A 22,645-nucleotide genomic window follows, 5' to 3' on the forward strand; every position below is an offset into this window, starting at 1 on the left:
TCACATGTATGATGGACATCTTCACATTACATACTGTAGTGAGGCACCAGCACCCATCATACGCTGATGACAACTAGCCTATAGGTGGCAGATGCCAAAATACTTATTTACTCAAACACATAGCTGAGGACAGTGATCCATCACTTCCTTACCTTTGACCTGTAACACTGAGGAGTAGTGGTCTGTAGCATAGAATTTACACCCACTACAGTAACAATCAGTACTTGATTGATCACTGTACACAGCCATATGTCGTCCCTGGAGAGCAAGTTGTTTGCAGAGTGTACACAGTTGTGTCCTAGGTCCCTGGGACAATAGGCAAGGTACATCAGTATACAAGACATGACGTCTACACAAACAATCACTCATTCACTGTGTGACACATGGCTCATTCCTTATCATCAGGGGGAGTTGTCAGAACCTAACACATTCACTTGGCAATATGAAGAGGCAGGAATATGCCCTGTTCTCACCCCCTTGTGGATGCTGTGCTGTCCTCAAACTCCCATCTAGATCTGGGCAGGCCACCGCCAGAATACAGGCCATTAGGGGGGTAATGGTTTGTCCGCACCCCATCCACATTGGGAGGACATCTCCTGCTGGACCTCTGCAATCTTCCGGGCCCAGCATCTCAGCTCCTCTCACCTTTTCCTACTGTGGGCACTCCGCTGTCTGTGGACCCCCAGGATCTGCACCTTCTTGGTGATGGCTCTCCAAAGATCCTTTTTCTGATGGGCAATGACCTTCATGGATGCAAAAGACAAATCAAGAGAGTATAATCACAAGTTTCATCACAAATGATTGAGTCACATATGTCAATAACACCAACTAGAACTTTTCTGTTGGTTAATACTCCCCAAGAGTGAAACACATAAGCCAATAACTACAGGGACCTGACTAGATATATATAAATTTGCATCTGAAGACTAACCCACTACCCTGCTTATGGCCTACAGTGACTAAGCAAGCTTACTGACATCAGATAGCCCATGCTCTTGCAATCTGTACTATGATGTGAGCCAAAAGGAAACACAACACACCTATGTGGCTCCTGAAGGGTAAACGTCTTAAGCATGAATGGACCAACAAAGTCACACTCTGTGAGAATGACTCACTGCATACAGTCCTTACAGGCAAATGCCGGAGTACAAACTTCAACATTACACGAATAACAATCAAGGGGCTGGCATGCTGGGTAGAGAAAGTGTTTTCCTTGTTCATGTGTGAACATGTGGCCTACCAAATGCAGACTCATGCCACTTCAGGGTGTGGCGTTCTGTATTATGTACCTGTACCTCAGAACAATCCTTCGTACATATGTGCTTATCCTACAGAGATGGCATCCAACAAACAGAGGCATGCATTGTACAGTTTCTGCTATGTGACCGAGCTACTGAGTCACATGTCATGGCCTTTCAGAAATCAGCACACTGTCTGCATTGTGGGACTGTCATTTATACAATACACTTGCACAGAACAAAGATGCCCTGTGTGAAGGTGACAACAGAGCTGTGGGAGTAGGGGACATGTCATGAGTTTAAGGCACACAATGACGATGCTAAATGCACATATGGACTAGATTAACTAATTACCTCTGAACCTATTCCTAATCTAGTCAAAGGAATGAGGCATACAGGACAGGTTTTGCCACAAGAGCCTCATATTGGCCACATGACAGGATCTGCAGGATCGACTGGGATGGAGGGAGCAGGCACAGTTGCATAGCCACAGTGACTCTACCACAGCCTAGACTAGATCCCATACCGGCAGCTCAGGTTGTGAAGGTGTTGCCGGAAACAGTGTCAGGAGTCAGGTGAGTGAATTTGCAGAACATGGCAGTCACGTTCGCCACGTACGCGGTCATCACCACCACCGGACACAGCCATTGGCCCCTGCCATCACTGGCAACATCATTAGCCTCTGGCTGTGTTTGCTGCAGTTGCAAACGCCTACAACCATGAGGACTTTGCCGGCGATCGCAGGCAGTTCCTAATGTCCAGTGGAGTAGGTCAAGCAGCTGCTATTTTGGCAACTTGAAATGCTGTATTGGGCTTTAGAAACTGTGTCACACCTGGAAAAAAGCATTTTTACCTCACAAACATCCTTATCCTATCTTTTCATGTAGGTCCTACTACTCAAACACCATTGTAGTATGTTGCAGGTCACAGATGACATTTAACAGTGGGACACAGTCCACCAGCACCGACAGTCATTTTGGTGGTAGGGATATACATTCACATTTTGAGGGGCAATTGTGTTGCACATTTTTGAGTTTGGTCCCTATACATGTTGTGGACACATGTGTGGAATACCATGGGGGTCACATGTGACCCATGTGTTATTTCCAGCTGTGATGTGTACTGGTTGCCATGTCTATCCATTCAGAAATGCCTTGTCACATGATATCATTGACATGCAACATGTATGTTGCTGTGGACACACTGACTAATGTTACAAATTTTCTCTTGTCATACCCAGGTACCCTGGGATAGGGAGGATGTGACAACCTCCTGTCTACCGTCCACTGCCAGACCTTCAGTCCATGGAGCCAAGGCACATACTAACATATTGCCGCCTGTGTAGGCAAACAATAGTGGACTTCTGCCATCAGTTGGAGCCAGAGCTGATGCCAGCTATTAGTTATCCAACCAGCTTACCACCCATTGTATAAGTCATGTCAGTATTGCACTTCATAGCCACAGGGTCCAACATACAGTGGCCCTATCTGCTGGTATGTCCCAACCAGTGTTCTGTCTAGTGTTGAAGGAGGTCCTCTAAGCAATGTTGAAACACCTTGACAGCTATATCCGGTTTCCCCGACGTGAGAATTTAGCCCATGTGAAGGCTGACTTTTATGGTTTTGAGTGCATCCAACATGTGGTGGGTGCCATTGAATGGCACACATGTTGGCTTGGTCCCACCACAGGCCAATGAACAGGTATATCGCAAAAGAAAGAACTTCCATTCCATCAACGTGCAAGTTGTCTGTTTGGTGGATCTCTACATTTCACATGTTTGTGCCTGTTATCCGGGTTCAGCCTATGATTCCTTTATAATGCAGAACAGCACCATATCCCAGCTGATGTCGTAACTGTATTCAGAGAGGGCCTAGCTGGTTGGTAAGTCACTTCTGTCCTGTTTGTGTGTGTGCAATGTCTGGTGCTACAATCACGAAAATGAGTAACTCACTATTGCACATATGTCCCATTCCTTAACAAGAGACTCCATCTATCCAAACCGTCCTTGGTTGTTGACACCACCAAGGAATCCAACTGCACCAGGAGAAGTATGCTTCAATTACGCCCAAATAAGAACACATTGGGTAGTGGAGTGAGCTTTTGGGCTCTTGAAGGTGAGATTTAGGTGTTTGGACAGGACTGGTGGACCCCTCCTTTACTCACCCAGAAAAAATGTGTCAGATCACTGTGGCATGCTTCATGCTCCACGGCATCATCCTGTTGAGGAATATCACACACATCCCAGAGGAGGGGGAGCCTGAAGTGCCATAAGGTGAAAATCCTGAAATGCCAAGTAAGGATGACAGTGGTGAAGAGGAAGGAGCTGACTTGTGGGAAGATCTCATCAACAGCTACCTTTCATGAGTGTAAGTATTTCATGTGATGTAACAACTGTGATTGTACAGTGAACTGTAGTTGTGAGAATGTGTGGAGTTGAATGTTCTAGCAACAACTGGGGAGCTGCAATATTCATCCAAAAGCTGCTTGAAGGGTTACCCTTTGGCATATCCCCACCTTGATGATGTTGCTTTGTTTGTGTCTGTTTCCTTGCAATGTAATTAAATTTCTAGTTACTTGCTATGTGATCTGTGTAATAATTATGTTTCAAGCTTATGCTCCTTGTTTTGTCTTTATACAGGTACCTTCACCATGACCTCCTTGTGTGGGCAGTTCAGAGTTGTGCCATTGGCAGGTATATTATGCTGTCCTGATATATGAAGTGGACATGGATTGTTTCAGGTAATGTAGGTCACAGATTTGGGGTGTATGAAAGCTGTGCCAAGGCAGCTTGCACACTGTTTAGGTGGAAGAACAGAAGTGCACATTGGACTTGTTTTGTGTGCTGTGTTGGTCCAACTGTGTCATGTGTTTCATCATTTGGGTGTAAAATATGTAGTCATCGATTGAGAGCAAGTTATTCACCCTTCACATTGTCTGAACAGTATTCTTGTATGACCTGTGTGTAGCTGTTGATGTGTTTCATCACTGCATTCCATAGTGCCTGTACTACAACACTGACATATGTTTGTGTCATAACACAAGATACATGGTCATTGGATTATGATGGGCCTGTGATCAGGGGACTATTGTAGTGCCACATGTCTGCAATCTGGATTATGTGATGTTGAATTACTTTGATGTGGTATGTTATAAGGTTCACGCTGCTGACATCATCCACTTTAATGTTTGCCTATTCTACACGAAAATGTCTGACAAATCCCTCCCTTCCATAGTTTACAGGGATGTACCCTGGAATATGTACTTTGACTCAGTATGAGTCAAACATTCTTGTGTCAAATAAGTCCCGACATATGGACAGCCTATGTGCTGTACTCTGGAATAAAATGTTTGGTGTGACCAGATACTTGTATGTATGCATTTGTGTGTAATGGTTGTAATCCTGAGCAGTGACACTGTGTACCTGTAACATATCCCTCCTTGCACAAGTAAGCTATTTCTTCATCATATGGTTCACATGGTCTTACATCGCTACATAGCAAAATGTTGAAATCAAGCAAGCAGACAATGAGTTTTTGATGGGCGAATTTATTACAGTGCTGATGCAATAAATAAAATTTTGACAGAAAAGAAGAAAAGTAATAAAGTGAAGGTGTCAGTAATGGTGAATGAAATCACTGAAGTAGATGCCTCACCACTGGGAGTCCAAAGTCCAATATGTGGTACTCAAAGAAGTTCCTTTAGGAAGAGGTCACTTGCTGGCAGTGGTAGGTACATTACTATAAGTACCTCCTGGATTCTTCATCCCCACTTGAGTGTTGAGGGGTCTGCTACTACAGAGGCAGGGGTGTCTGGGTCTTGTTCCTCTGTCAGGGCCTCCCTTCCATTGACTGGCACCAATGAAGAAGGGCCTGGTGTTAATGTGCGAAAGGACAGGGTAGATTGGTGTTGTAGAATCCTAATCAGGGTGGTGTTAATGTCCCTCATCACCCCTGTTAGGGAGGCCGTGTTGGTATTGTGGGCCTCCCACTGTTCACACAGATCCCTATGGATGTCTCTCTGTAGCTGCTTGATTTCCCAGAGTTCGGTTACTACCTGGCCCATCATGCCTAGGTACTCTTGATAGACCTCCAAGATGTGGCTGATGGTGTCCTAGCCAGGAGCAGCCCCAGCGGCCTCACCCGCTGTCTCACAGCAACCTTCCAACGCACCCTACCCCCACGGACCTGTGCCTTTGACACAGAGTGCCCTCTCCCATGGGGTCCTGAACCCTCATTGTCAGAAGTGTTCGCAGCAACTCAGGATCCAGGGCTGGGGGACACAAGATGGTAGGCACTGTGCTACAGACACAGTTTGGTGGGTGAATGATTGCCTGTGATGTTGAGGCAACCAGACTGGGAGGTGGTGATGTGGTCACAGTGAGACTCACTGTTGGTCTCTGACCAGGTTGCCCAGATGGGTCAGAACCATCCTCCACATCCAGATGTCCAGGAGTGTCTTCTTCACTGAGGGCTTCATCTGGGGATGTAGTGGCAGTCTCTCCTGTGGCCTTTGTAGGCCCAGTGGCAGCTCAACCTGTTGATGTGAAAGATACAATGTTACTGGTTGTATTATGACATCTACCTCCAACAATTTAGTGTTACATTAAGCATAGATCTTGTACAAAGTTCTTTTGTAAATCATCATATTGTGGCAAGTAGCCATGATATTAGGAGCATTGACCTGACATTTGTGAAGCATGCCAATTCCATCAAAGTCAAGCAACTGCTAAAATGTCCAGCTCATTAGCACTTCGGAGGATAGCCTGAGCATGCCACCTTGCCACCAGTGCAGGGAAAACAGTGGCTAGGAAAGATATGTCTTTGTCCATTTTGAAGCCTAGTTGATTGTGATGCAGGCATACCCAGGACTTTGATTTATGTGTGACTGGAGTCATCATGTGGTCAGTGCATTGTGAATGTGTCTGCTGCCAATTCCTCTCTGGTGATGCATCTTTAGGCCTTTGGGATCATTGTTTTGCATACCAGTGTAAGCTGTCCTTCTTGTCATCAATAATTTCATTTTGGGTTAGCTGGTCAAGATAGACTAGGTGGCCAGACACCTCTGAATTGAGCAAGGTCTGTATCTTGATCACTCCTGTGTGAGTAAACTTCAATTGAGAGTTAGCAGGCAAGGATATTAAGTGACCACTGGGCTGGTGTTTGAAGTTGCAGTCAAGTCACTCTCTATACTATACACACAAGACAAATGGCATCCTCCCAGTTGAGTAAATGTCAATTGAGAGTTCATAAATAGATAGATTTGGGCACATGAACATTGTTTTTGTGGTTGGAGTTAGAGACACAGGGCCTATTGGGCTTAGCATTCTGGTCACTCCCTCTTTTTCCCACCACCTTACAAACATTATCCTTCCAGATGAGTAAACTGCTTTTGAGAGTTAAGACCTAGGCGTATTTGGGCACGAGAATACTGGCCTTGTGTTTGGAGTTAGAAAGACAGAGCCTTCTAGCATTACCTGTCATGTCACTCCCTCTACTTCATACACTTGATAAATGTCATCCCCGCAGGTGAGTACAATTCATTTGCGAGTTTCAAAAGAAGGGTATTTTGAGAAATGAACACTGGACTGGTGTTTTCTGTTAGTGAAACAGTGACTCCTGGCCTAAGCAGTCATGACACTCCCTGGACTACACACACAATACAAATATCAGCCTCCCGGATGCGTACACTTCAATTTAGAGTTAAGACGCAGGGGTCTTTGAACAAAAGAACGCAGGGCTGGTGGTTGGAGTTACAGAAATAGTGCCTGCTGGGAGTTGCAGTCATATCACTCTCTCTAGTACACACACTTGACCAATGTTTTTCTCCCAGGTAAGTAAACTTCATTTGAGAGTTCCCCAACAGATGTATTGTGACATGTGGCCACTGTGCTGGTGGTTGGAGTTACAGAAACAGAGCCTCCTGGAAGTTGCAGTCAGGTTACTCTCACTATTCCCCAATACTTGACGAATGATATCCTCCCAGGGGAGTAAGCTTCATTTGGGAGAGAGTTGCCAAACAGGGGTCTTTGGATAAGTGAACACTCTGCTGGTGTTTGGAGTTACAGAAATAAGGCCTCCTGGTCGTAGCAGTCATGTCAGTCCCCGTACTATAAACATTATACACATGTTACCCCCCCCAGGTGAATATACTTCATTTGTGAGTTAACAAATAGGAGTCTTTGGAGGAGAGATCACAGGGGCTGGTGATTGAAGTAACAATGATGGACCCTCCTGGCCTTAGCAGTCATGTCAGTCCCTCTACTACACACACTATAGAAATGGAAACCTCCCAGCTGAGCAAACTTACTTGGAGGGTTGGCAAACATTGTTCTGGTGTTTTGAGGCGCTGAAACAGTGAGTTGCAGTCGGGTATTTCATCTAGTTCACACAATGTTCCAATGTTCTCCCCACAGGTGAATATACTTCATTTGCGAGTTGATAAACAGGATTATGTGAGGGCGTGACCACTGTGCTGGTGTTCGGAATTACCAAAACAGGAACTGCTGGGAATTAGAATCATGTCAGTCCCTGTACTACACACACTACACAAATATTATCTCCCCAGGTGTCAGCTACCACACAGCAGTCTTTGGAGGAGAGGACATTAAACTGGTGTTTTGAGTGACAGTAACAGAGCCTCCTGTGAGTTGCAGTCTTGTAACACCCTGTACTACACACACTATACAAATATCATCCTCCCAGGTGAGTACACTTCAATTGAGAGTTAAGTCACAGGAGTCTTTGGACAAGAGAACACTGGTCTGGTGTTTGGAGTTACAGATACAGTGCTTGCTGGGAGTTGCAGTCAGGTCCCTCTAGTTCCCAACACTTGACAAATGATATACTCCCAGGTGAGTATATAGCATTATGGAGATCACAAACAGGTGTGTTTGGGCAAGTGAACCCTGTGCTGGTGTTTGGAGTTACACACACAAGAGCTGCTGGGAGTAGCAGTCATGTAACTCCCTGGACTATACTCACTATAGAAATGTTATCCTCCTAGGCGAGTCCACTTTAATTGAGAGTTACCAAACAATGGTATTTAGACAAGAGAACAATGGGCTGATGGTTGGTTTTATAGACACAGGGCTTTCCTGGCCTTAGTAGTCATGTCACTCCTTTACTTCCTACATTTGACAAATGGTATCCTCCAAGCTGAGTACACATAAATTGTGAATTGCCATACAGTGGTCTTCAGACAAGTGAACACTGTTCTGGTGTTTGGAGTTGATGACACCGTGCCTCCTGTGGGTTGCAGTCAGGCCACTCTCTCTAGTACACACACTTGATCAATGTTCTCCCCCCCAGGTGAGTTCATTTCAATTGAGAGTTCACTAACAGATGTATTGTAGCATGTGCTAGTGTTTGTAGTTACAGGAATAGTGCCTGCTGGGAGTTGTACTCAAGTCAGTACCTGTACTATACACACTTGACAAATGTTGTCTCCCCAGGTGTGTACACTTAAATTGATAGGTACCAAACAGGGTTTTTTGGTGATGTGCCCACTGGTCTGGTATTTGTAGTTATAGAGCAGTGCCTGCTGGGAGTTGTAGTCATGTCAGTCCCTGTTCTACACACACCATACTAATGTCACCCCTCCAAGTGAGTATACTTCAAATGTGAGTTGCCAAAAAGAGGTCTTTGGCCTGGTGGACACTGAACTGGTGAGTGGAGTGACAGTAAAAGTGACAAAGCTGAGCTGTGAGCATGCATGACATAGCATTTTGGTGACATTTTAAGTGTTGTGACTTACCAGACTCCACTCCCCCAGGTATTCCTGTCAAGCCCTCAAGATGCAGAATGACCAAGAATCTCTCCTTCCAGGGAAAGAGATGTAATGGGGCACAGGGCGGCCACTGCCAATCTTTTTGGCCTCCAGCTGGTATGTGGAGATCAGGGAACGGACCTTGCCTCTGAGGTTGTTCCAACTTTTCCTAATGTCCTCCCTTGTGTGCAGGGTGGTGCCTAGAGCATTGACTCTTTCGAAGATCCTGTCCCACATTTCAATTTTCCTACTGAGAGGAGTATGTTGGACTTGTGCTCCAGAGAATTGTGGTTCTACTCCTATGAATTCATCCACCAGGACTCTTAACTCATCTTCTGAAAAACGTTTTTTTTTAAACTTGCCAGGGTGGAAAAAAATGGGTAACAGTGACTTACTAAACAGGGGAAGTGCAAAAGGATGTGACTGGACAAACATGTGTGTAGAGTGTTGTATGGGATGGTGAAAAAAGTGGTGCCTAGTATCTGTACTGTGTGGAAAAAAGTCACTCTGTCTTCTGTGTGTTGCAGTGTAAATGCAAAGGATTGTGGTGTGCAAAGGGGTGTGCTTCATAGTGTCCTTTGTAGGTTTGTCCAGTGTGGCAATGTGTGTCAGCTGTGTTGTTTTCAGATTCATCCAATGTGCAGTTGTGTATTACTTTGGTGACCGCGGACCACCATGGTTCGGAATGCCGTTGGCTGACCTCCATGGGGGTCCCACATGGTGACTTTGTGCTTGCAATATGGTCAGTAGTTGGTCACAGTGCTAATGGCCCTGGAGGTCAGACTGCCTATTTCCAGGCCTCCGGGCTACTGGCGGTCTGCCTTTGTTGGTTGGCGGTCCTGCCTATATAACTCATAATAGGGCAGTCTGAAAGACCGCACCACCAACATGGTGGTCTTTTTAGGACCATCAACATGGAGGTCTGGCGGTCCGACTGCCAAACTCCTAACGAGGCCCTTACACTTGTTAATTTGGTTCCACCACCTGTTTGGGTGGTTGGAGACATGTAAGTCTATATGTTCAAGTAACTTTACACTTGTGAATGGCAAATAGTCAAAAGCAGTAAAGTTACTCCAAGAGTAAACTTACACAAGTGCTAAAAAAAATTCTGATATGAAATTTTGTGTGACAAATTATTTGTGCAAATTAATAATTTTAATGATGAATATGATTGTAACCAATGAACTAATGATTTTGAATTTGAAAGGATTTGAATATCTTATTTAGAAATGTGGCAATTAATGTAGTGTAGGTATGCCACATTTGAATGAGATACACCATTTAATTAAAATGGATGCAGTTTCTTGTGTTTTGCTCGACTTGCTCCTGCTCATTTCCCCCTCCAAGTCAGCTACCCTCTGCAAGTGGTCTCTCTCAACTGTTTCTGTGAAGCAAAGACCATAATGATGCAAATGGATTGTAGTATTTGAAAGCATGTATTGTGAACAAACCTTTCCATCTTGTACCTGAAGTATCATTTTGATGGGCTTCCACTGTAAGTTCTGATGTAGGACATCAAGAGAACATGATTCTGTGGGTTACTGTTAATAAATGTTTAATATTGAGCTGTACTCAGTCTGGAGAGCAGTTACTGAGGACGCTAGTGGAAGATTTATCCTACCTTAAGAAATGGGCTATTGTTAAGAACCTTTCAAATCCAAAAGCGTTTTTGTGATTTGCCAATGCAACCTTACTATGACCATACCATTCTTAATTTGGTTTTTATTAATTAATATGCACAAAATAGGTATAAAAAGCCCAGGTTTTGAGGGATCAGGGCAAATTTCCTTTTTCCTCACCGACTCACTGTCTGATTATTTTGGGATTTTCTTCCTCATTAGAATGCTGTGGGTACTCTTTATGAGTCTGGCACTTAGAATCTGGAGGGATTTTATTTACTGACTTGGGATCTATTATGATTTATGAATCTGTATTTCTTTATTTTTGTGAATCTTCATGACTGAATTATGCATTCCTTTGTAATGTTTTTTTAATAATTCTGTATTAAAAAGCTAAACTTAATTCTAGAACTAGACCTCAGTTCTTGAGTTCCCCAGTTCCTAAAATGATTTTACTCTTCCTGGTTTGCATTATTGAAGTGGAGGGTGGTCTCTTATGCGAGATCAATGAGAACATTTCCGAAGCTGAACTAAATTATGTAAATATTGGGGTTTATGTGATGCTGGGGTTCAGGAGATTGTTGGGGTTTGGCTCCCTCAAAATCTTGGTAGCAGAGGATGGTTAGCATGGGAGCATCTCCTCTTTGGGTGTCCCTGGGAGAGTTCTGTAGTTTTTGAATAATTTATGTTTAAGTCAAAGGGGAAAAGTTTTTTTTTTTTTAACTTGCCAACTTTCCGGCTTCAGATTCTCATGGGAAGTAAATAGCCATGATAATGGTGCGTTCCTGGAAAGAAATTGGTTTACAAGTATGAACAGGGAGCAATTGAGTTTGTGAATCTGTTCTGAAGTATGAGTTGTGATGATACACTTTTGTTTCGGTGTTGAAATTTCGGATATGTGATAATGGTCATGGGTCTAATTGGTGGCTGATTACTGTTGTGCTGATCTATTATTCATTCATGTTTGGTTTTCAGATTCATCGTACATCCAAGATCTCAATATATTGATTATTTGTCTGCATAGTGGTGTGTAGAACGAGAAGCCACACCTGTAGGAACTCTGAATGAATACATTTTTCTTTTCATGCTTAAAAGTTTAAGTACCCTGAGTGCATGGAGTGAATTTAATTAAATAAGAGAAAGATTTTTGCTGGTCAGGATTTTTCTAGCAAGAACTTTGCAGGATTTTTATGGCCCTTCATTTTTCAGACTTTTATGGTTTGCAATAGAGTTATTTTAGTCAGGTAGTGATTTTCATTTCCTTTCTAGGATAAACAGACAAAGAGTTTATTCATTTTGTGTGGTTTAATATAATTCCAAAATTGTTTTCCTGTTCATATGAAAAGATGGAGGAGGTGGGGTACCACGCTTGTATCTGCATCTCTGAATGGAATACATTTACTGCACATGATGAGGACTTACAATTTCCATTGGAGGGTACCTTTAATATTAATATCCTAGATTTCCTAAGTCAACCCATGTACAGTAGGAAGTCAAAGCCTAAAAGTACACAATTTGAGGTGCTTAATAAATGGGATTGCATAGCAATTGAAAAGGAAAGAGAAAAGAAAGAGAAAAACATAAAAAAGTTATTCAGGGGTTGGCTAGAAAGCAAACTAGATCATCAAGAGAATATGTAAACACTGTCTTGCTATAATTACTGGAGAAGAGCAGGATATAGAGAAAAAAAAAAAAAGATGTGGAGTCAGATGATAATAAGTGAATTGTTGAATTCTAGACCTCCTCCGTACACAAACAAATCAACGGAGGTAAGCTATAATTGGGTTGATAACAATGCCGGGGGAGATAAGGGAATGGCACAAGCCCATACTAAGATTGTACCAAGTTCTCCTACAGAAGCAACAGTCATAATGGCAGTGCCTAGTACAAGTTGAAATGTGGTGCTTGAGGGCCAGACATAGGACTCTAATATGAGTACAGTGGTGGTAAAGCTATGAGCTACCACCTAAAAGAAAATTGGATCGGAATGCTGAAAATTGGATTGGATGAAATGCTGCAAGGAAATGTGGATTTGAATAGATTAGTGAATTACAAACCAATGAAGTGAGGGTTTCATTAAAAGAAGCAGCTACATGTACTAACAAAGCCCGCAATAAATTAGAAAATAATTGGTTGATGAGTTAGAAGTTGACAACAGTTGGCAAAATGAAAACTATGAAACAAAATTATAAAATGGTTTTAACTCACAATGAGATTAAAGAAATGGGCTTAATTAGGGATAGGCGCTCACTACAAAGATCTAATTAAGAAAATAGGAGACTGGGGAGATTTCAAGAAATATTGAAAAGAATAGAAGAAGGGAACCATGAATAAAAGGAAAAGGAAAAGGAAAGGGGCTGAGGAAAAGGCCAAGAATATTGTGAGATTCAGAATTAGGAACAACCTCAGAGTGGTGGAAGTCCCCCTTAAGGAATTACATGTTGGGAATTTATGCATGTTCCAGTAAAAAGGGCTGACACACATTTCTCTAATGCCATACACTGACTTTAATACATTATTTGAAGCTGTAGTTCCTGGAGATCGGTGGTTAGGGTGTGAGGTTGTTACTGAATGACCGAGACAAAAATCACAAGGCTTGGTCCTAGTAATGCACCAGGGTAGGTTCCGTGCGGATCAGTGAATATACGGAACGGTTCCGTCTCTGGTCGGAGGTTTGAGCGTCCTCATGATGCCTTATCTCGAAATGGGATGGGCGACCTAATAGATGACTGACTGTGACTATTTAGTCCATACACTGTTAGTGACCTTCCAGCACTTATTGTTATTTGTTTTCAAGGAGAAGTTGTTTTTTGTAAGGTCCTGAAGAAACGCCGCTGGATCTTTTTTAGACCATTCAGGCGTGAAACATGTCGACCTCTCAGTGTTAGGATCGAGTATTTCTCCTTCTTTCCTCACTCTATGTTAAGGAGTATAGGGCACATTACTCCCCTTTAGACTCCTTGATTTATTTTTAATCTTGGCCTGACTCCTATATATTGTATTAAAGACATTTGGTGTTCAGAGCCAATTTTAATACACCTCTTACTCTCCTTTTTTCACCTACAGTATCACATTCTACTGATTCTACTTGATCAGTAACATCATTTTCGGTCAAAGAGCCTACCACCCTTTGAGTGGTAGCCCGTCAGATATTGCAGTGCCGGTCTGGCGAGGAGTCAGCCCGATGATGATGCCTAGCGTCGGAATTGATGCTTGAGGGTACTCCTAACGACATGACCTGCCCGTGATAATTAACGTAGGCAGACAGTTTTGGAACAGTATACTTTTGTTATATAGGCCTAGTAATGCACTGTCAGCTGAGGCAAGCAGAGAAGAGTGTTTGAAAAAAGCGGGTCCCTGAAAAGGTTGTAGATTGGCACAAGATTTTGGACGTAACACAGGAACATAAAGAATCAGTGCACTCTTATTCTGAGAGGTTAATGCATGTTTTCAATGAGCACTGCAGAGTTGTGAACGCAGAAAAATATGGAGCTAGTGGTTGTGTTTCTGCTTTTGTGAAAGGATTGAGATCAGAAATTAGGAATCACATTGAACAAAGTGAGTTGTATTGGCAGATGAAGACAACTTATGAGATCTTGATGCTGATGAAAAATAGTAGTGACTTTTTTGAAACAAGGCAAGAGAAACTAAAGAAAAAGATGATTGCTCAGGCAAGCAATTTGAGGAGGGATCATGGGAATCAAATGGGGTAAAATATGAATTTTGTGCAGAATGGAATGAATGTGATAACGTAAGTAATGCAAGGTAGAGGTGATGAAATGAATACAAATGTTGAAATGTTTTAAAGGAATATGGCATGTCATGATTGTGGGAGAATTGGACATTTGAAAAGAGAATTGAGACATAGGATACAGGTGCAGCAAAATCAGAGAAGTAATATGGTGTCTAATATGCAAAATATAGGGAAGAATATGCAGAATTAGAATTCATTTTTCCTATGCCAACAACCATAGTAATATGACAGAAAATTATAAAAAATGCCATATATTCCAGGGTACCAATAAAATACTATAATTTTTAATAATTAGATGGCAGAGAGTAGTTCACAATAACAGTGTCTAGGGAGGAGGATTGCATTGTTGGAAAGGACCTCCTTTTCAAGATGAATTCCATGATATATTGCTCACCGGATGGTGTTATGATTGAAACACAAGGATAAGATTCAGTATTTAAAATCAATCTAGAAGACACTAGAGTTGACATGTATCCAGCTTTGACAAAAGATGACCTGCCTCTGGATTTAAGACATACAGTCAAAGAAGAGGTATAGGGTTACACTGGCAAAGAAATTGGGCTGATTAAAATAGCATATCCAGTGTAAATAAAGGTTACATCAGATGCAATATTTACTAGAAATAAACAGTACAGACTTGTGAAAGTAAGTGGGGAAGGAATGAAGCAAGTAACTGAAAAAAGTATTGAGTAGGGAATTCTTCAAGAAGTGCTTGGTTGTTCTTGGAATTCTCCAGTGATGGGAATCAAAATATCAGAATGCAAATGAAGGATCATGCAAGACCTCCAAATAATAAATAAAATTGCAGTTCCTTGTTATCTGGGTGCACTAAATCCAGCAGTAGTATTATTTCAAATCCCTTCAGATAAGAAATTATATTCAGTCATTGACTTATATCAAGTGTTCTTTTCAATCCCATTACATAAGGATTCAACGTTCTTTTTTGCATTTCAAATTTTGAATAAAGTTCTAATGTGGTGTACAAGGGTATACTGAGAGTCTTTCAATTTTCTCCCAGATACTGAAGTCAGATTTAGAGAGTTAAAGTTGCCATGTCAGTCCTAGTTCATTATATAGCTGACTTGTTAACAGAATGTAGGACGAAAGAGGAAAGTAATTTGGGTCTATTGCCTTGTTAAATCACCTAGCTGAAAATGAGCATAGAAACTCAATGACAAAAATGCAGTATTGTGGTAAATAAGTAATTTAGCCCGGACACCATATTGAGAAGAGTGTGATGAAAGTCTTTGAAGAACATGTTTCTGTAAATCCGACTTTCAGCCTGCTTTTCACCCAGAGAGAGGTTTGGATGTATCTTGGAATTGTTGCCTACTGTTGTCAGTGAATTCCAATTGTTTCCTTCATTACAAAACCTTAAGTAAGGTTGACATGTAATGCTGTACAGGATCTGGTGCCATTTGATGATGAGTATCTTGTTGCATTTAAGTAACTGAATGAGAGTTTGTGTGTTGTGCCCGCACTTGGGATGCCTGATTACAATATGATGTTTTTCCTCTCTGCACTTTGAACTCCCATGCAGAAACATGGAGGACTTACATGGCCAGTGGCATATCTTTCCGATGCATTTGATCCAGTAGCTGTAAGGATTCCAAGTACTTTGTTTGGCAACTGAGCAAAGTACAAGAATTGTGAGGAATCAGACTTTAATTGTCTATGTCCCTCATTCAGTTGAGGTCATTTTGACAAGAACAAGAACCAGGCACATGATGAACACTAGATTGAGACATTATAAACAAACTATTCTTGCAGCAGAGAATATCTCAATTTTGATACTTGAATGTCCTGAATTCAGCACCATGGCTGTGTAGTTGTTGTTTAATATGTCACTTAAATAATCAAGGCAAAAAACTGTAATGTTTATGAATCACATTGGCAAATCAGAAGGCCCATTTACAAGATTGCAAGCAGACTTTACTGAGATGCCACAGTGTAATGGCTTGAAGTATGTCTTGCCAATAGTCGGCCTGTTCTGAGAATGTGTGGAAGTATTTCCCCACAAGAAGAGAAGATAGCCTTGCAGTTGCCAAATTGTTGTTGAGGGAGTTGATTCCAATATTCTGACTCAAAACTCCTATTGAGACTTATTGTGGTGTACACTTCAAGAATGAAATGATGCAAATAAACTGCACAGCTTTTCAGATCAAGCAAAGGTTTCATTACAGTCATCAACTACAATTGTCAGGATTCAGTGGAACGTACCAATGACACTTTGAAGAATAAACTGATGAAAGTCTGTGCCACAACTGGTCTGATGTAGGCTGATGCTCTTCCTCCTGTGTTGATGAATATGAGAAGTACCCCAGATAGAAATATGGGCTCATCTCCTTATGAGATACTGAGAGGCAGGGCAATGAGACTTCCGTTTGTACCTTCAGCAGCACTAGTTTCAATAACTGATGACATTGTTCTGGATTATTGCAAAAGTCTGCCAGATATGGTGAAATCTCTGTCTCATCAGGTGAATTTGTCAGCTCAATTGAAGATGGCAAAGATACCCCAGGGACAGTCTAAAGCAGTTGATTAGCTGGTTGTCAGAAAGCACATTTGTGAGAAAGTCATTCGTTTTGCCCGAATCACCCCCATTTTGTGACTGATACTGGTGGTTCTTGAATCTGACTGTGCCCTGGGCTTTGCTAACCAGGCCAGGACCAGTGCTCTGTTTGAAAGATATATGGTAATTAGGTATAATTGGCTCTGACAACCTACCTGTAAGTCTATAGTATATGGTAGTACATGTAGGTTTTGGCAACCCAGTGGAGTTAAGCCACTTCGGGGTGCACTGCTGTGGTATCTACTGTCATTTTAAAGGCAGCCCTGACTTGCAGGCTCCCTATACAATAAAATTAAGCCCAAATTCAACTTTGAAATTACAACTACTTCCAAAGTCTCAAACTAACTTGTTTTTACATATGTCACCCCTAAGGTCTGCCCTACGTGCCACAAGGATAGGGTGCACTGTTATTATAAGCAGGGACATCATAAAAGATGTCTTTATGCCCTAGTTAGGGAACAACTGCCAATTACGTTTTTCCCCATTCTAGTGGATTAGCTGCATAGGCTAACATGGGAAGGCTTTATTTCCACTAAATTGATTAAAAGTGTCAAAATAATAGTTAAGATAAATCCAACAACACACCAATGTTAGATTTATCTAACCTACTACAGCAAAAGAGTTTTATAACTATTTCCTAAAGTTACCTAAAATTAGCCCAATCCTTATTTGTCAGTCCGGGACAGGCCGGCTAAGCTACTCTGATGAGTTAGGAAATGCCATGGCCTGAGATAAATGAACCATCTGGTGGGAGGGGGACTACAGCAGCATTTGCCAGAGCAGGAAGTGGGCTGGGTAGCAGAAATAGTCTTCAAAGGGGAAAAGACAGTTGGGATATAAACCAGACCACCCCCATTTCCTGCACTCACAGGCATGTGGGAGCATCTCCAAATTGATAAAGAGAGGGTGGAGCTGGAAGAGGAGAGTAGAGAAATGGTAGACACACCTGTGGGTGGGCTTAGCCAGACCTGAACCCCCAAAGGATATTTTCTCCATTTTGAACTTTTAGGAAACAGTGCTTTCTGGGACACAAATGTGCCACCCAATTCTATGAATGCGGTCATGAGAGAGGGTTGCACCTTGCACTCCATTGGCCAGGGGTGCCACCCTGCTTGCCAGCCCAAAAAACTGGATAAAACTGGGGGAGCTGCCCAGAAACTCATATCCCTGCTGGAATAAATCAGAAGGACTACCTTGCTCTGCACCAAGAAGGACTGCACTCTACTCTGGAGGATTGCACCCACTGCACGCTCTGGGCTTCATTACAGAGAACTTTCGCTTGCTTCAAAGATCCAGGAGAGTACTACCTGTAAGCAACAGGTACAAGGGAGCCATGAAGAGTCCCCTGCTTCAACCCCTACATGAAAAGCCCAGGTGACCAGTGTCCAAGGGAACTTTAAGGATTTGACCAGGTGCATTGTGGGAATAATAGTGCAAACTCTATAAGGAGCAACTCAGAGTTTCTGGAATATTGACTGATGTTGTGGACGCTTCAAGACCCCAAACAAGACCTTCTGGAAGAAGATCCAAACGTTTGGATACATTTGGAGCATTTTTAGAAAAAAGCTCCATAAGGTGACTGACCCGTCATTGAGAGTTAAGCCGCTGTTGTCAAACCGTTTTTCAAGCTTGTTCCGCTGAAAGCTCCAGAGCTCCAGGACTTCTAGGACTTCACTGAGGCCTCGTGCTGAAGCAAGCCACATTTGTAGACTCAAAAGCCAGCCTGCTGAGGAGACCCATTCAATGTCAAGGAAATAAAAAAAGTGATTACGAAGATGGCAGTAAGGAAACCACCATCGCTTTTCGTTTGGTCTTCCTGCCTGCTTCCCTGGCAGTCCAACTGCCGGATTACAAAGTGAGTGGGAAGACCGCCTCAAGGCTGCCTCCACAGCCACCATTTGTGCTCCAGCGACGGAAGTGGCACAGGAGGGACATGGAGGCAGTGCCATCATTGGTACCCCCTGCCTGATGATGAACTGCCTTTCTGATGAGCTTTCCCTGGCAGGGATTTCACTATGCTCAAGTCTACGGAAAGGAAGTACTGCAGTACTGACAAGTCACTTTTTCATCAGTTTTCAACATGTCTGCAGTGCGCCTAATCACACATGGCTATGTTATGGAGAAAAACATACACAACTCACTGATTATGTTCTCTCTCCTGTCTGACATTATAGGGCCCACCCCCACATTCCCTGATCCCGCCCCATAGCATGCAGCAGCACAGTTCTCATACTTTTGGAACTCATTCACTGCTTCCAGGTTTGCTGTTAGGACTCCGGCACTACCGACCTACCAGTCCAGGGGGGAACTCCAAATACAGCTGGTGGGGAGACCGGCTGCTTGGTGGGGTGTCCTGACCAGCCGCCATGGTGGAATGGTGGATTGTTCTAGAACTGTCAAAGTCAGAATCAGGGCCTAAGTGCAAAGGTAAAATTTTGACTGAGGACTACCGCTCAATGTATTCAATTGGCTCCATCACGGTTGGCCTCAAACTTTGACTTTGACCTGGTCAGGTGCGACCAGATGACCACGGTTGGAGCTTTTAATTTTTAGGCACTAGAAAGTACATTTTTTATTTATTCTTTAAAAATTAATATCTCCGGCTCCCTACATTGAATTTTTTGTTGTTTTGGTGTAATTTTAAAAATAAAACTATTTCTTATTTTTATGCGTTGGTGTTGGAGTTTTATTGTGTGTTGTGTTTTACCCATTTACTGTTTGGTTGATATTAAATGCCTTACAACCTGTCTCCTAAGTTAAGCCTGACTACTCGTGGGCCAATCTAACAAGGGTTGAGCATGGATTAATTTCTTGCGACCTTGACTGTACCTTATTTGTGATAGTGGTGTTATTACTAAGTGTAGGTACCTTGCTGCCCTTAGTAATAAATCACTTTCTAACAGAGTTCCTAAAGGCTGCCCAAATGAAGGATGAAGAGGCCCTTTTTGAATCATATTAATGACCAACAGTGTTGTCAACTGAGCAAGTGTGCCTTAGTGGATCCACGCTGCTAACACAAGAGTGCGAGCAGCTGAAGAAATGATCAAAGTACTCAGCCTGCTCAGAGCCAACCTGAGTTTTGCAGCCAAGGTGGGTGATGATTTCTCTGAAACTGGTGAAAGCAAAGCAAAAATGAGCAAACGTTTCAGGTGAGTGAAAGTTCAGATGAAGAACCTGAAATTTCTGAAGACCAGTTACAGAGTGAAGAGCTACTGCCAGACAAAGAAGCAAAGCATGGATGGCAGTGAGATAAAGTAGTCTCTGATCAATGCAGTGACAAGTTGCTGTTGAAAACTAAAGTGAAATAGGCCCCTTTGGGAAGAAAAAGATTCACTGTGGAGAAAGCAGACACAGACAAATTTGATCAAAGGGCAAACTTAAGTTAAGTCAGAGCTTAGGAATGGGCTCAAGCCAAAGCCAAAAAGAAGATGAACACTAGAAAAATGCAGTCGAAAAGTGAAAGCTCAAGACATTCCAAGAAAGAAAACCTGCAAATGAAAGCACTGTGAGCCAGAAAAAAGACTTAGGAGACTTTTAGACAGTTGAATACAGGAAGCTGTGAGAGTGAATCACCAGTTGCTAAAATATTGTTTAGAAAGAGAATTCCAAATCAGAATGAACTATCAGAAGAAGAAGACATAGAGGAATTTGAGGAGGATTGTTTTGTGAAAGAGCAAAAGTCACTATTGTTTTGGGAGTGGTTCAGACACAAAGAGTGAAGAAATTGAGACTCTATGCAGTATTGATGAAGAAGATCTATAAAGGAAATGAAACGTGATTTTTGACTAAAACAGCTGGTCTAGAAACTTATGACAGACTGCTTGAATTTCTTCCTTGGATACAAACTTTTACAAAGACTGAAAATAGAAACTTTTACAAAGACAAAAAAAAGATGATTGTTTTTCTTCTTCCTTTGTTTAATCATTGTTTTAAAGAAAAAAGAAGAAAAATATTTATTGTTTGAAAGAATGTTTTTCTTTTGACTTTTGATTTTTGCTGCAGAATGATTTTGTTTTTGGTCTCAAATGAGAAAATGGGAACAGCAGATACTATCAGATTGTAGGGAAGATGCTTCTAATTATAACCTTAATCATCTTATTTTGCCTGTCAGTGTGCTTACTGATTCCTGTGGGAAAAGTTATATGAATCATAATGCTGATGTGGAAATAAATTATGAAGAATGTTTTTAAAAATGATACAAACACATAAGGATAATGCACATACTAAAATGATTAAAGGGCATGTAGATTTCATGATGATTAATAGATGTAATGTGTGTACTTACATTCCCACTTCATTACACAATTAGGGATTTCATACTCACTATCCTGTAGTATCTGTGTGGCTATTTTTAATCATAAACTTTCTTTCTTCTTATATGACAGATTTGAATGTGTCTTTTGAGAATTTAATCAATAGTGAGAAACCACACTGACCTATTCAGTAAACTGCTTAGCCACCTTTTAGCTCCACCGACAAGAAATCCCTTCTGTTCCTATAAACTCTGACCTCTGCCAAGAGTGTGAGGCCCTCCTCTACCTGCAGGCTTCTGCCTGCGCCTCATCCCTGGTGTCTAGTGGGAGAGCTCTACTTTTCTACTTAGCTGCCCTCTTTTCTTTTTTTTTTCCTCTTTAGCCTCTGTTCACTCTTTGTGTGCTTCTCCTTCCGTGTTCTGTTCCTTTTGTGTTCCTTTTGTATCTTTCTCTTTCTGCGTTTCACTCTCTCCTTTTTCTCCCATCATTCTGCTCTCTCTCTCACTCTTGTTCCCCCTTCTCTCACTCCCCCACTGCTACTGTCCCTGCACCCCGCCCCTTCCTCTCTTTCGTGCTCTATCCCCGCCGCTTTGCCCCTGCGGTTCCGCACCCTTTTTTCATGGCGTTTCCTGCTCCCGCCTCCCAGCTGCCCTCTCCTCCCCACTCCCTACTTAATGGTGGCTGCTGTGTGGTAGGACAAGCAACCACACTGACCTAGTCAGTGAAGTGCTCTGCCACCTCATAGCTCCATTGGCAAGTAAGCCCTTCTGTTCCTCTGAACTCTGACCTCTGCCAAGAGTTTGAGGCCCTTCTCCGCCCGCTGGCTTCTTCCTGCATCTCATCCCTAGTGTCCTCTCCTCTTTGTGTGCTTTTCCTTCCGTGTTCTGTTCCTTTTGTGTTCCTTTTGTGTCTTTCACTTTCTTTGTTTCACTCTCTCCTCCTTGTTTTTTCTCCCCTCACTCCGCTCTCTTTCTCTCACTCTCGCTCTCCTCCCTGTCTCACTCCCCCGCCACTGCTGTCCCTGCGGCCCCACCCCCTCCTCTCTCTTGCGCTCTTTCCCTGCCGCTGCTACCCCCATGGTCCCTCCTGCTTTTTTCACACCGTTTTCCGCTCCTGCCTCCCAGCTGTCTTCTACTCCCCCCTCCTTACTTAATGGTGGCCGCACTGCTGGTGCACCGAAGGCATGCCTAAGGCAAGTCCGTCTGTGCACGTCTGTGACCCGAACGCAACCAGCACCAGGTCCCCTGGTCCTGCCACCCACCACCTCTTCACAGCAGATTAACTCATCGCTTTAAACCCAGGACGCAACAACAACTGCAAGCAAGCAGCTCCAGGCAACACACACGGTCCCTTCAGCTTCCTCCACTGCCGTCAAACCTTTACCACCAACAAGACCCGGGACCCAGCACAACCCACCCACAATAACTCACTGAACCTGAAACCCC

The sequence above is a fragment of the Pleurodeles waltl genome, chromosome 4_1, assembly GCF_031143425.1.
Source record: "Pleurodeles waltl isolate 20211129_DDA chromosome 4_1, aPleWal1.hap1.20221129, whole genome shotgun sequence".
Lineage (NCBI taxonomy): Eukaryota > Metazoa > Chordata > Amphibia > Caudata > Salamandridae > Pleurodeles > Pleurodeles waltl.